Source organism: Camelus bactrianus, chromosome 4 (assembly GCF_048773025.1).
Source record: "Camelus bactrianus isolate YW-2024 breed Bactrian camel chromosome 4, ASM4877302v1, whole genome shotgun sequence".
Classification (NCBI taxonomy): domain Eukaryota; kingdom Metazoa; phylum Chordata; class Mammalia; order Artiodactyla; family Camelidae; genus Camelus; species Camelus bactrianus.
Genome location: NC_133542.1, coordinates 69,472,126 through 69,486,647, shown reverse-complemented (window position 1 = coordinate 69,486,647; position 14,522 = coordinate 69,472,126). Strand labels below are relative to the sequence as shown.

At 47.5% G+C, this 14,522-nt stretch overlaps 1 long non-coding RNA gene across 1 annotated transcript in view; it reads right to left on the bottom strand.

Moving 5' to 3' along the window:
- The window catches only part of LOC141577378 (uncharacterized), a 168,980-nt gene that overhangs the window by 50,372 nt on the left and 104,086 nt on the right, over positions 1-14,522 (bottom strand). Inside the window, exon 5 of the long non-coding RNA XR_012506254.1 lies at positions 1,836-1,891. This is a non-coding gene — a long non-coding RNA (uncharacterized LOC141577378). The remainder of the gene's footprint in view (positions 1-1,835; positions 1,892-14,522) is intronic.

The window sequence follows — 14,522 nt, the reverse complement described above, 5'->3', positions numbered from 1 at the left end:
TTCTTTTGGATTTTTGGTCCCAAATCACATTGATAGTGAATACTGTTTGTCATGTCAGCATTAGATGGGGCTCCAAACTGGCATCTGATAGGCCTGGGGAAGCCAGCCACAGCCTGCCCACTGAGACACAGCCTCACCCCCGCTGGGGCTATAACCAGCCCTGAACCCCAATCCCTTGCTGAAAGCCCTGGCACCCTCCCCTTCGTCCTTCTCCCTCCATCTAGTGGCTCTCTACCCCGGCTCTCCTGGGGGTCTCCTCTCAACTCTGATGGATTCCCCATGGACCCAAGTTGCGGCCATCGTATTAATCAAAGCCATAGCTACCAAGTATCCAGATGTGTCCTGCCCCTTGGTGAAACCTTACATAATATCTTTTTTTTTTTTTAATCCCTGAAGAGTATATATGATTAACCGGAGAGGTTAAAGGACTTTTTGAGATCACACAGGTATTAAGTGGCAGATCTGGGATTCAAACCTGGGTTCCTTCTACTCAGCCCCATTGCTTCCCTCTATGTGCCCCGGGCACCACCCAGAGACTCTTGTCCCTTACCCGTCAGACAGGCCACAGAGGATTAATTTCTTGCCAGCCTGGACTCCTCAGAGTTCACCAGGCCACTCTGGGCATTACAGTGTAAACCCCAGGCGCCTAGCCAGCTCTGCCACCTCCACCTGGTCCCAACTGCTCCAGAATTAGGCCTGAGCCCCTTGTGTTAGAAGAGTTTGGTGACCACCTGGCAACTTTCCCTATTAAAGAATGTGGTCATTACAGACACCCAAGCCCCAGGCTCCTTTGAGGAAATGCTCTACCTGAATATTTTTCATATTAAAGGGCAATTTTGGTAGTAGTCATGGTAGCAACAGTAGCAGCTAACATTTACTTAGCTCCCACCATGGACCAGACACTGTGTTCAGTGAAACACATACATGATCTCACTTATCTTCACCACAACCCTGTGAGTTAGAAACTTCAGTATCCATTTTACAGATGAGAAAACTGAGGCTCTGGGAGGTAAATTTATTTGTCCAAGGATATTCAACTTCTAAACAGCAGAGCCAGAATTTGAAACTTGAAAGCTTGCTGGGAAGCCTATTAACTTTGTTTGAACCCTTCATTTCTGCACCTGGAACTTTCCATATTGTACAGACAAATGGTGTTATAAAGCAGTGGTCCCCCAAAGCTGCTCCACAAACTGGTGTGTCTTCAGCATGAGCAGAGGGGCTTTATACAAAGCAGAGGCCCAGGCCCCAGCACACTGAGCGATCAGGCAGCCCAGAACCTGTGGTTTTTGCAAGTCCCTCACCAGGTCTGATGTCCAGCCAGGTTTGAGAATGACCATCCAAAGAAGGGCTCTTTGCCATCTAAGGCAGTGGACATTGGTTTATTTTGTAATGAATCCTAATAGTAATCAATATGAGAACAAAAGAAGCAAATGATTTAGCAATAATTGCCGAATTATTTTTGTATGTTTGGCAAATGGGGAGGAATTTCAAAACGAAGACGCCAAAATCATATTCACTGTTCAGAAAGCAGTGAGTATTTGTACGACATAAAAAGTCAGTATGAACTATGAAGAAAACATCAAATCTTAATAGATTTCCAGAAGGACATGCACCACATCTGACCAAGAAGCTGAAGAAGTCACTCACCCAGAAGGCAAGACCATTAGTAAATTCCAGCATAGGAAACAGTCCACTTCGTAAATGATTTTTTAAAAAAAGATAAAATAGTGAGATGCCCTTTAAAGTCTGGTAAATTATAAAATAGCATTGTAAATATCACCACAGAACTAAAAAGCATGGACTTTGGAATTAGCCCTAGTGGGTTTGATACTGACCTCTGCCAGCCCTCCTGCTCTGTGACACGAGCCTTCTTCAGTCCCAGTCTCCTCATCTGAAAGGTGAGACAAAGTGATGGTTACCTTGTAGGGCCGTTGTATTAAATGAGAAACAAATGAGATGTGTAATAACACAGGCTGTAGCCCTCAATGGGCCCCAGGAAATTGAGCTGGGTCAATGGCTATATTATGGTGTTACATTGCAGTGAAACTGTTAAGTGCATATACTGCCTGCCTTTTGCAAGAAATCTGTCCTACAACCCGATACAGGACTCACACTGAGAACCTAGCCCCGTCCCAGTCCCAGCAGCCTCCTCCCTCCCTCCTGTACCCTTCTCCCTTCTGTCCTTGCTGCTGCCTCTCTGGTTGCCATTCTTGGGGCATCCTTCAAAACAGGGCTCCTTAACCTGGATGGGAAATTGACTCCCTTGTAGCTGAACTCTAGCCTTTCCTTCCACTAGGAAGGTAGTGTTACCAATATCTGTGACTTTGTCACCGGCAGAAATCACAGATGTTTTCATATCACATCACACTTACTGCCAAATTCTCAGAAAACCTTTTACACTTATCACAGCCTTGAAATCAGGACGGTGATTAGAACTGCCACCAGATCCTGCTAGTTCACGTGTTAATAAAGAAGGATGTGTATTGCTATATCACAAGTTTTTATATTTTGATAATTATATTTTAATAAATCAGTCTCTTTGTAATCCCGTATATACGATTTCATGCATTTAAAAGAAGGGACCCATAGGCTTCCCCAGACTGCCAAAGGGGTCCATGGCATTTAAAGGGTTAAGAGCCCCTGTTTTAAGACCTCTGCAGTGGGTTCCATCATTCTCTCCATTTTACAGATGAGAAAACTGAAGCTTGGAGATGTTGTCACTTGTCCAGGGGTACTCAAATAGCAAACAAGGAATCGTCAATTTGACCTTGGCATTCCCTGGAGCCAGTGCCTAACCTTTGTACCACCTGCTTCCCCCACAGTCTTATTCTAGGGGCTGAAAATACAGATATGCTCCGGTGTGGCCCTTGCACCCCAGGAGGGCCCAAAGCCAAGGGGAGACAGCTCCCTCTATAATCCTAACCCAGGATCGTAAGCGTTTTTCCTTTTAGGCTCCAGCAAATGCCCTGATCTGATTCCTTTTTGGGGAATGGGGCCCCTAGAGTGAGTCAAAGCTGGGGTGAGTGGACCTGAGGTCTCACTTGGGGTGTATTGACTTTGGTGACTGAGAGTGGAGGGAGCTGGGGACGAGTCCCTGAAACCAGGCCCAAGAGAGGACCCCAACTGTCCAGCCAGAAAAGGCTGTATCCAGGCCTAAAGGCTGAGGGACCAGGGAGAGAATAGGGGTGGCATGTTCTTAGACCAGTGCCTATAAGCTACTTCACACAGCTATTAGAGATTTAGCAAATGTTTGTTGATTGACTGAATGAGTGAATAAATGAACAAATAAGCAGGTTCAGCCTGGACCAATCAAAGGCTGGATTGTCCAGGGGTATCCTGTGGGAGCAGAGTGATGACCACCCTCCAGGCCTGTCATGACATCTTTTTCATGTCCCTTCTGGCAGGGCCTGGCCCCACTCACCCGTCTTCACCTCTACAGAGAAGCTGCTTCTCTTGCCCTCAGAAAGCCTAACCCCCTGGACACTTTCCCTGGGGGGTACAGGAAACTGGAGCTGGGTAGCCACGCCCCTCAGATTGGGGTGACAGGGTGAGGACAGGAATGTGAGTCCCTTTGTACCCCAAGAGCTGACTACTTGTCTCCCCAGTAGAACATTCCTTCTATGGAAACCCCAGTCCTCAGTTCTGAGCTCCAGACTGCCCCACAACTCCATTGTTAATGCATTCATTCATTCATTCATTCATTCCGCAAGTGTTAACAGCTTACTACATGCCAGAGAGTTCTGGCACTGGGGATACAGCAGTGAACAAAAGAGACGTGCTCTCCATTGTCGTGAGTTTTGGGGGTCTGGGTGACAGGGTAGGAGCAGACAATCGAAAGATAAGTAAACAAACAAATGAAGAAGAGAGTTTTTTAGGTGGTGGGAAGTTCTGAGAAGCCATCTCACTCAGGGTGGTGAGATAGTGTGGTCCCTGCACTGCTCTTCACTTCTCCATGACAAGGTATACAGTTTTACAAAACATTGAAATCACACCCGAGGCCATTTCTCCAAAGTTTGCTAAGATTAATCGCATTAAATTCATCTCCTTTCGCTAATGCAAACAACCATTCTCTGCCTGGATAATCTTAGCAGAGAAGGAAACTAAAAAAACGATATTCAGGTCAGACCCAAAAAAGGAAAGACCTTGAATTGCACTGTTCTTAAAAGCACTTAAAAGGGATTGAATTAGAACTGAGACAAAAAAAAAAAAAAAAACCAAAACGGCCCCTGAATCCAACTCCCGCTGCCACCAAGTTAGAAAAATAGCTGAAGGAAGAGGATGTAGCCCGTCAATCAAGTTATGATCGTTTTATTTTTTAAAAAATGAGAAGTCTTTTGTTTCAAGAGGAGCAGGCTGGTAATTTGGAGGTGCAGAGGCAGCGTCAGAGCAAAAAGCTTTCATATTTCCAGACAGAAAGGATTTGGCAGCTGATAGAGAAGTTGAGGGTCGCATAATGAGCTCCAACTCCGTTGAGGTTCCCTTTCCCAAAGAGAACAGGGGAGCTCAGCCGTCGGGCTGATTGATAGAAATCCAGGTAGGGCATGCCGGAACAGGTATGCACAGTCTCTCCTTTGTTGGTAATCAAAGTCGGCTGAATAGGACTCCATCTTCTCTTTCTTATTCCTGTGTTCCAATCTGAGAGGCTCAGATGAAATGTGTTGCATTACACCAGCACCAGTAAGTCACACTATCTATGTTGTGACACACCGAATATTACTAATTGTCAATCACAAACCACAAGTCTTGTCAAGACGCTCCCTTCTTGACGGGCTGGTTCAAAGCTGAAGTGATTTTTAATCAGGTGTTAATAGTACAGCATCTGTCAGTGGACGGTGGGTATCAGGCAATCAGAAAAGTGAACCTATGACACGGCAAATTTTAATGTTTTCCTTTTCCGTTCTTCCCAATTATCGGTGGGATTTCTGTCAGCCTGAAAAGCGCAGACATTGTTGCAGGTGAACTTCACCGTGGAAGAGGGGGAAGGCGGCTGTCAGGGCTCCACTGGCAGGGTGCCCCGCCCCGCCTGCAGGAGAGGGTCTCCCCATCCTCCAGGAAGCCCAAGGGGGGCTGTGCTGGCCCAGGGGGAGAGGGAGGGTTTGGGTCTGGGGCAGAGGAGCCCCATCCCCTACAAGCACACCTGGATATTAGGAGGGGCGCTGCTTCTTCCCATCATGGGGTTAGAAGTAGTCTGAAGAAGGCAGCTAGGCAGACTCCCTCAGATACCCCTACCCGCCAGGAACATACACACTCCACCGCCTCGTCGCGGGGCCAGAAACTCCAGTGCCCAAGCATGGACTGGATCACCTTGCTCCGACATGAACAAGAGTTGACCAGAGCTCTGATTTGCTTTTCCTTTTACCTAGGTTCCCCATACTGGAACTGCGATTCCACTGAACACGAAGGAAGGGAGGGAGGGAGCAGGGGAGAGTTTGTGAGGCACCTTCTACTTCGGCAAGGCAGGCACGACCCTGCTCCTTCCCGCCTTAAGCCCTGCCTGGGACACGCTGTGAGCTCAGTGGCGGAGGTTTGTCCTTCGTGCTCAGCAGACTTGTGGCTTCCTTCTTCTCATGCTCTAGAGCCCAGAGCCAGAACAGACACTGGTGGGTGTTGAATCCATTTCCTACCCACCACCCCACAATTCTGACATTTGGCCGTGCAACTTCTTGCACACCTCCAGCAACGGGACACTCATTACCAAGCAGACAGCCCATTCCTCTGTTACTCAGCCCTGGTTGTGAGGACTTTATTCGTAACTTCCTCCCAGATCCAAGTGGGACGTGTGTGGACAGAGCCCTTGTCCGCTATACCAGCTGACCTGCTGTCCGATGATGGGTTTGGGAGGTGGCCTGTGGGCATGGGGCTGTTGCTGAGTCAGGTTCGTGCGGATGCCCATCCAGCAAGGCTCGTCCCTCCTACGCCAACGAACTTCACTGCAGCAGCCGGCAGTGCCAATCCCCAACCCATTCTGAAGCTTCCTCCTTGCCTGGCCTCCCTGGTGCCATGAGTAACTCATCCCCTTCCCTATTCCTGGATCTTGCTCTTCAGTCGCCATTTCTGCCCATCTCTTTAATGTAAGGGTTCTTCCAGGCCCAGCTCACTGCCCTCCAAACATCATATACATTCTGGGTGATCGTATCCACCCCAGTGATTTTTTTTTTTAACACTGATGAGTTGAGGACCTAGCCCAGACTTTTCCTCTGAACTCCAACCAGGTCTATAAATGCCCTATCACCTGGACATCTCCACCTAGATGTCCCATAGGCACTTGAATAGAACTTCTTTTGGAGGTGTCCCAGCTTGGTGAAAAATAGCACCATTGTGCCCCCAACTTCTACATTAGGAAACTGTAAGCCATCCTGACGTTTTCTGTCTCCCTACCCCACCCCCATGTCCTGACTGACTGCTGCCCACTCCCTTCCTGCTTCACCCCTCACCATCCCCATGGCCTGGCCTCAGCTCAGGGCTATTCTGGGTCAAAAGAGACCCCGCCTCCCACCACTTTCCTATGGTGGATCCTCTACCCGGATGGCTGGAGTCATCTTTCCAAAACCCAGCTCAGTACCCTTCCAGGGGTGCCTAGTGCCTGTAGGATAGAGTTCAAACTCCTGAGCCTCCGGGCTCCAACTACACTATCCTCCAGTGAGGACAGTAACGGTCACCCCCTAGGGCTGCAAGGAAGTAAATGAGGTGATAGACAGGCAGCGCCTGGGGGGCACTGGACAGTCACCAGTTTCCTTCCTTGATCACCCAAGGGGACATTTTTTCCATGTCAGAAGAGAATGCATTTGTTTTCCAGTCTATCTTGCCAATAGATAGTAAGAACTTTTCATCTCTATGTGTCCTGATCCAGCCCAGGATGAGACTCAAGATCTGATTCTACAAATCCTCTTGACCAGAACTGGGCAAATCTGTGCCCCAGTCTGTGGCATTTCTGAATCATTTTGGGTTTTGCCTTCCTTCCCCAATGTCTGGGGAATCTGAGGCTGATCCAACTTTCCAGCCCCATTTTATTTTTTTAAAAAACAGTATTTTAGTTATCTATTACTGTGTAACAAGAGATCCAAAACCAAATGACTTAATAAACATTTTTACCCCTCAGCTCCTGAGGGTCAGGGATCTGGGCATTGCTCCACTGAGTGGTTCTGGCTCAGGGTCAGACTGTCGGCTGGGGCTGATTCAGCAGGAGGCTTGACTGAGGCTGAATATCAGCTTCCAGGCTCACTCATGTGGTTGTTTGTCTCAGTTCCCTGCCCATGGGGTCTCTCTGAATGCTGTCTAAATGTCCTTGTGACATGGCAGCTGGCTTCTCCCAGACTCAGTGATGAGAGAGAAAAACCAAGACGGAAGCCAAAGTCTTTTATAACTTAACTCTTGGAAACGACAAGCCATCACTTCTACCATCACCTACTGTTCACACAGACTGGCACGGTATGTGAGGGCGCCACACTGGGGAGTGGATACCAGGAGACAGAAGTCACTGGGGGCGGTCTCAGGGGCTGGGTACCATATTCAGCTTGATCCCCATATCTGCCTCCAAGTGATACACAACTATTTACAAATTTCAGATAAGGAGAGCCTCAAAAGGAAGGCATTTGCACCATTCAGAAAATAAGCCTAAAAACTAATATATGTAAAATATGTAAACAATAAGTTTATACTGTATAGCACAGGGAACTATATTCAATATCTTGTAGTAGCTTACGGTGAAAAAGAATATGAAAATGAACATATGCATGTTCATATATAATAAGCCTTGTGCTGTACACCAGAAATTGACACTACATTGTAAACTGACTATACTTCAATAAATATATATATATACAATAATATATATAATATATATCATTTAATGAACATGAAATAAAGAGATACAGATGATGCCAATCGGCAACATAAAAAAAAAGAAAAAGAAGAAAATAAGACAAAAGGAGGGACAAGCACACAGAACAGGGAGGCCAGAAATCCAGGTGAGAAGCCCCCCAACTCAGTGCGGAGCCCAGGGCAAGTCACAGACCCTGCCAGGCCTCAGTAGCCCCATCTGGACAATGGGAGTGAACTAGATGATGCTGAGGCCCGTGAGATGCTGTGGTTCCACGAGCTTCAGCGCTAGGGTGATGCTTCCCAAGGCCTTAAAGGTGCTCCGGGTGTTGACAGCATCATTAGCAGACACCCTCTCCCCTAGGGGACCACTTTGTGGGGATTAGCGGGTGACCTGCTGAGCAAGGGCCGGAGAGGTGGATGAAAGGTCCTGGGGGTTGGGAAGGAGAGTAGAAAGTCATCCCTACTTGTCTGCCCAGATCCCTCCCAGTCAGGTTTGCCAAGCCCTTTCAGAGGATCTAATGCTCTGAACCCTAGCCTGAAAAGGACAGGGATCACCAGAAGGGGGTATAGAGAAAGCCTTGCCATCATGGTCCCTGCCTGCTCGTCTGCTGGGTCAGATCATGTTACTGAGTATCTGCTTCAACTGCCCCAATGCAGCTGCCTGGCTGTCCTCCAACCCCTGCCCTGCAAGGCCCTCCCCTGGCACCAGAAGAGACAGACAGACAGACAGACAGACAGACAGAGAATTCCACCTGAGGGAGAGCCAATCGTGCCTCCACAGGTTCTGGCCACCCAAGCTGGTTTCCTGCACATGCAGATGCACAAGTCCATGAGCACACGTGGAACAGACACACACATACATGACCCACTCCTGCCCATCCACCCCCAGACCCACAGGGGACCCCATGTTCCAAGCAGGCCTCCGGGTGGGTGAAAAGCACTGAATCACTTCACAGGCATAGCAAGTTTAAGCTTAGTGGTCCACCAAAGCAGAGATACTTTAAAATGAGAGAGGAAAAATGAAAGAATTTTTAATAAAAGTAAATAAATATGCCACGATGAGAAAAAAATCAGAGCTTGATTGGACTTTTTACGGTTGTTGTGTAGTTTAGTATTGTTTTTATTGTGAATCTTATATGCACCCTCCCTCCACCCTTTTTCATCCTCGGGGCCTCTGTAAGTCCTAATCAGGTCTGGAGTGTGGGGTGAAGAGGCATAATCCTTCACCTCACTGTGGGGCCCCAGTCTGCTGCCCACTCCATTCTCAAAGCCTATACTGCCCCAGCTCAGCCAAGGGGTCTCCATGGGCAGAATGGGCTCACACTGTGCTCCCAGGGTTCCTCCCTCCACAGTGGTCACTCAATCTGAAGGCACAGCTGCCACCTCTGAAAAGAGTGGAAGTGGGTTTATTTTATTATATGCGATTTTACCACCTGACCTTGGAGGTAACCCAATATCACTTACAAAGTTGAACCCAGACACCTCATCCTTCTGCTTATTTGAGTAAACCCTTATGGCCCTGAGTCTGTTGGTTGAGCTGGGAGAGGAGCATTCATGAAAGCACAGAACCCTTCCAGGTATAGATAGAGAGGAACCAATGGGACACACTTGGTTGAGCGGGTGCTAAACCAGATGCCCAAGCTGTGTTCTCAGGGTCCTCCCTCTAATTCCAATACCGTCATTGGGGGTGTCCTTGTGAGGACCCACCCCTCCCTGTGGTATCCATAGCAGAGTTGAGCCAGACTGGCACCTCTAAAGAGACTTGGAGGCATAATGGCTAAGAAATAAATACAGGTTGCAAAGAGCCTGAAAAGAACTAAGTTTCTGGAGATTTTCTTTCTGGCCCTAAACTAAACCCATCAGCTGCTAAAGATCCTTCCTCTCACTGCCTGTCCCTTAGGGCCAGCTCTGTCTACTGCATGCCATATCCTCTGGGACAAGGCCTTACACACTGAGGGTTCAAATTCTCAGATGCAGTGAGGTCTCTGTCCTCTGTTCCAGACTAAGGGTCTGGACAGCCATCAGCCCTCCCTTGTCAGGTCACCAGCTCCACCCTGCTTGGTGCTGGCTGTGAGGTTTTGCTCAGGCAAGTGACTCCCACATTCAAGGAAGCTGTACTGGTTGAGTCTTTTTGGTTGAAAGTAACAGAAACACACCTAAATGTGAGATTAAGTAGGAAAAGGAAATACAGTTTTAGGATGAGATATCTCATAGAACCCAAGGGTTTCCAGGAGGACATGGAACCAGGAACTGGGCTTTCTTTGCTTCCTATCTCTGCTTCTTCCTTCTCCCTCCCTGCACACCAGCCAGGCTCCTTCTCCAGGTCACTTCTCCTGCCCCAGTGTTCTTCAGTGTCCACGTTGCAGATGCAGTTATCCTCCAACACTATCTGACCTTCCCTTAGTCCAATTCCAGGTTCACAGAGGAGAGACTCTTACTTGCTGAGTTGTGGTCCAGTCAGCTATGACCAGAGGGTGGGGCTTAGTAGCATCATTATGGCTCTGGGGACCCACCCATGTGCCTCAGGGAGCAGGAACCCAAGAACGATGACCACTGTGATCTGAGCAAAAGATTCTGCTGACATGACTCCAACCAGGACAGAGCTCAGGCCACCACATTGTTGCCACCCCATGAACATCCCATACCTACAGGAGAGAAACACACTTAAGGTAACAAGAAGATAATTCCTTTGTGAGCTCTGATCATTTTACCACCTTGAGACAAAGGGCCACTATCTCTACCATTTACTGGTGGATGGGAGGAGGGAGCTTCAAGAAATATCAGAAATACCATCACAACTTGGGGAGAATATAGCTCAACAATAGGGTAGCATGCATGAGGTCTTGGGTTCAATCCCCAGAACCTCCACTTCAATAAATAAACCTAATTACCTCCCCCAAGAAAAACAACAAAGAAATACCATCACAAAGGTCCAAGCTAGAGGAAACCTCAAAAAGTTATATGGATAGTGCCAGAAAATTGTGACATTCAAGGTTAAAGAATGAGAAAGTGGCTAAGGTAGGACTAGGACCTGTCTTTGCCTCTCAATCTAGTACTCTGTCTGCTACAAGATGAGCTGCCCCAGCAAGAAGGATTCTCTGTGACAATAGTGAACTCAAAAGTCTTGCCAGAGGCCACCAAGGGTCACTGGAGGCAAACAATAGTTGTGCATTTCTGTTGATGGAAACATGTAAGGACATTTTCATGGACTGTTGAAGGGAATTTAGCAGGAAAAATGGGTGTACCTGAGCCTTGATTCCAGGATGAGCCCTATCTCGCCCCTGTGAGCCATGCAGCAAAGAGAGAGATTGTACACACACACAGAGACGCACTCATTCACCAGTTAATCTGGTCTATAAACCCACTAAGATTGAAAGCACCCTATGGATACTCCAGTTGGAATAGAAAACTTGGCCTTCTCCTCTGAACTAAAAACTCATGAAAAAGTGAGGATGATTCTCTGAATTCAGAGAAACCAGTCTGGCCCCCAAGGATCAATAACTTCCAAAGCAAAGCAGACTGTCAAAATAGATCTAAAACCCTCAGAAACCGCCCAGCCTTTTTCAGGGATAGTGGTATGCTGGGAGCTGTCCAGAGTACTGATCAGGCTGGTCCTTTCTCTAACCAATCCCCTATCCTGTCTCAACATCTGCCCTGAAATTTGCACTGTAGACTCGACCAGAGGGGTCTTGGTTCAGCAGTAACCCTACCAGGTGTTGAATGGTGTAGGCAATGGGCACAGGCTGCCCCTAGTCACCCACGACCAGGCTCTGGGTCAACAGGACCCTCTCACCCCAGACTCCTTCCAGACTTCCTCACAGAACCATCCCCAACCTCACCAGAACAATGTCATGAATTTTTCCTCCTTGATGAACTTCAAAGTCTTTTAATGACTCTTCATAAAGGAACAGTGGGGCCAAAAGTTGAGCAAAGGAGATGATTAAAGTACCTTATTAAAAGCAGCCTTGTAGAATTCTCCACATGAAAGCAAGCACCATTATGAGGGCTTATCCTTATAAATGACGCTTCGCTTTTGCGAACATGCTGAAACCTGATTAGAGTGACAAGCACTGACTGATACTGCAAACCTGTTAATAACATGAAAATTAGAAGAGGCTCATGCAAAGAAGGGAGATTAATTTAGCCGGAGTACATCTCGCGCAAATTGCAAAGTTGTGAATATGTTCTCAGATAATGAGCCTTCCCAGTCATCAGCTCACTTGTCATTTTCTGTAATTAATGTTAAGGAAGACGCCTTCCTGATGGTTCGTATTACTCATATACCAAGAAAATTTCTTCAGAGAAATAATTTACATTTATTATCATCGGTCTGTTTGTGTGGTTTATTTCGTGCCGGAGTAATTTATTGCAGGACCGTTTGCCATGCCTTGATTAGTCGCTCGTCAGGACGGGATGTAATTTTTTTTGCTTGATGGCGACGTCTAAAACTTGACAGTGGTGTAACACTCCTTCTTGTCTCTGGGTGGGTTTTTTCACTTAAATAAACTTTGGGGCTGAGTGCCCCAGGCTGTCTTCCCACCAGGCTGAGGCCTTGGCACACAGTTTGCCTGCCTGCCTCTGGAAGCAGCAGGGGATTCAACGCTGGGACCCTCTGAAAGGTCCTAGGCCACCTGCCTCCTCTATGGCCCTGGCTAGAGCTTGAATCCAAGAGTTTATTTCACCCTTTTTCATTCCACTCCTGTTCTGGATGAAAAGAGGTTTGCTTTCTGCTCTCAACTCCACACTTGCCCTGCTATTTCCTTTCCCCCTCAGGCTACATTCTGCTGGAGATTTCTCTGCAATTGCTTTTTTTCCCCCTATACCTGGTTGCGTATTTCCTTCAAACAGCTAAATGTAAAAGGAAATGCTGCAGACGAGGTTTTGTTTCCAAGGCCAGGCAAATATTTAATCCACCCTGAACTTCATTCCCTGGCAACATAGCATCAAGGACTAGGTCTAGTGAACCCAGCTACCCCACCCCCATCTCTCTTTCAGGTCCCACAAGACCCAGAATGCTCAGGAGGAGGGTGGGGTCAGAGTAACAGACCCTTATAGAATAGATCTGAAGCTACCTCAGCATGATGCCTTGAGCAACCTTTTGCTCTGGGCTGACTCCCTATGCACTGTGAGTCCTCATGGAGCAAGGATGCTGGAGACATGGCTCTCTGGGATAAATATTTCACTGTTCTCTCTGTCTGGCTTCCATTGAGCTTAAACAAAATGGCCCTCATGGATGCTCAGGGTGCACATCTAATGTGCTGAGCTCTTTGGATGCATTAACTCACTAGATCTTTACAACCATTGGATGTAGGTATTATTGAGACTGTTCTATAGGTGAAGAACCTGGGGCTCAGAGAGGTCAAGCAATTTGTTTAAGGGCTCAAGGCTATTGCAAAGCACAACCATCATCACCATCACCACCATCATCATCATCATTAACACACTAACGTTTACCATGTGCTGAAGTGTCTCATCAATAGATATGCTTGTGATTCCCATTTTACCGATGAGAAAACTGAGACTCAGAGAGTTTAACTCACTTGCCCAAGGTCTCATAGCCAGTAAGCAGTGGAGCTGGGTCTGACATGCTCCAAAATTCTTAGCGGTGCCCCCTCCACTTCACTGCCTCTCTAGAAACACAGCCCCCTCAATGTGATCCCACCAGAGCCCTTGGGCCATTTTTTTCTCCCTTCCCCCCAATCACCTCATTTCCTTCCCCAGGTTTGAACTTGAGAAGCATCCTGCCAATCTCCCCAGCAGGGGTGGCCAGGCCGTGAAATGCACAAACAGAGGCAGTTAGCGTGAGTTACTGACCCCTGCACCGCAAATGAGGCAAACGATACAGATCAGGGTTTGCAGACAGAGATAATGATTTTTTTTATTGGACATCTTCATCCCGAACCAGTGGCGTGGCGCTGGGTCGGCCAGCAGCGCACCGCCGGTGTCGGTTAATGATAATCTATATTTATAAAACGATAGTCCATCAAAGTGGGATGAATATTTTAGAAGCCACGGACAAATCAAATTGTCTTTGTCAAATGGGTGCGTGCTCTGGCGCTGAGCGTGTTTTATGGCTCTTTCTGGGGTGAGAAGTAAAGAGTTCTTCTCGCTGGCTGAAGCGCAGGCTGCCTTCCTCATTGTGGCTGGGAGACGAGGGCTGTGTTTCTACTATTTTAAAAAACCCAATGAGCTGTGGAGATTGACATTAGTGCCAGAGAATTGTACTTTGTTTGATGAAGTTAACAAATAACGAATGAAACGACATATGTGGTGTCTTTGTGGGAAAGAGTCCATTTATACTTGGAGAAATAAATTAGTTCCTTTGGAAATCTGAGTAGGGAGGGAGGGAAGGAGAGAGGAGACAGGCTGGTGGCCCTGGACTTCAGAGAGGAGATGGAGTAGGCAGCGGGGATTGGGGAGGACCAGAGGAAGAGGAGAAAGGAAGTGTGTGCTGGGCCTGATGTCACCTCCAGGGCAAAGAGATTTACTGTGGCAGAAGCCCTACCCCCAGAGTCAAGAACTCCTGCTCTGTTACAAAACCAGCTGGGCAAGTCACGTCACCTTTCTGAGCCTCAGTTTTCCCATCTGTCCAATGGGGAAAATAATATTTCCCCCTAAAGCCATTAAATGAATGGCCTGAGTAAAACCCCTCCTAGTCACCAGCACATGATTGGAGCTTAAATGAATGTGAGTTCCCTTCC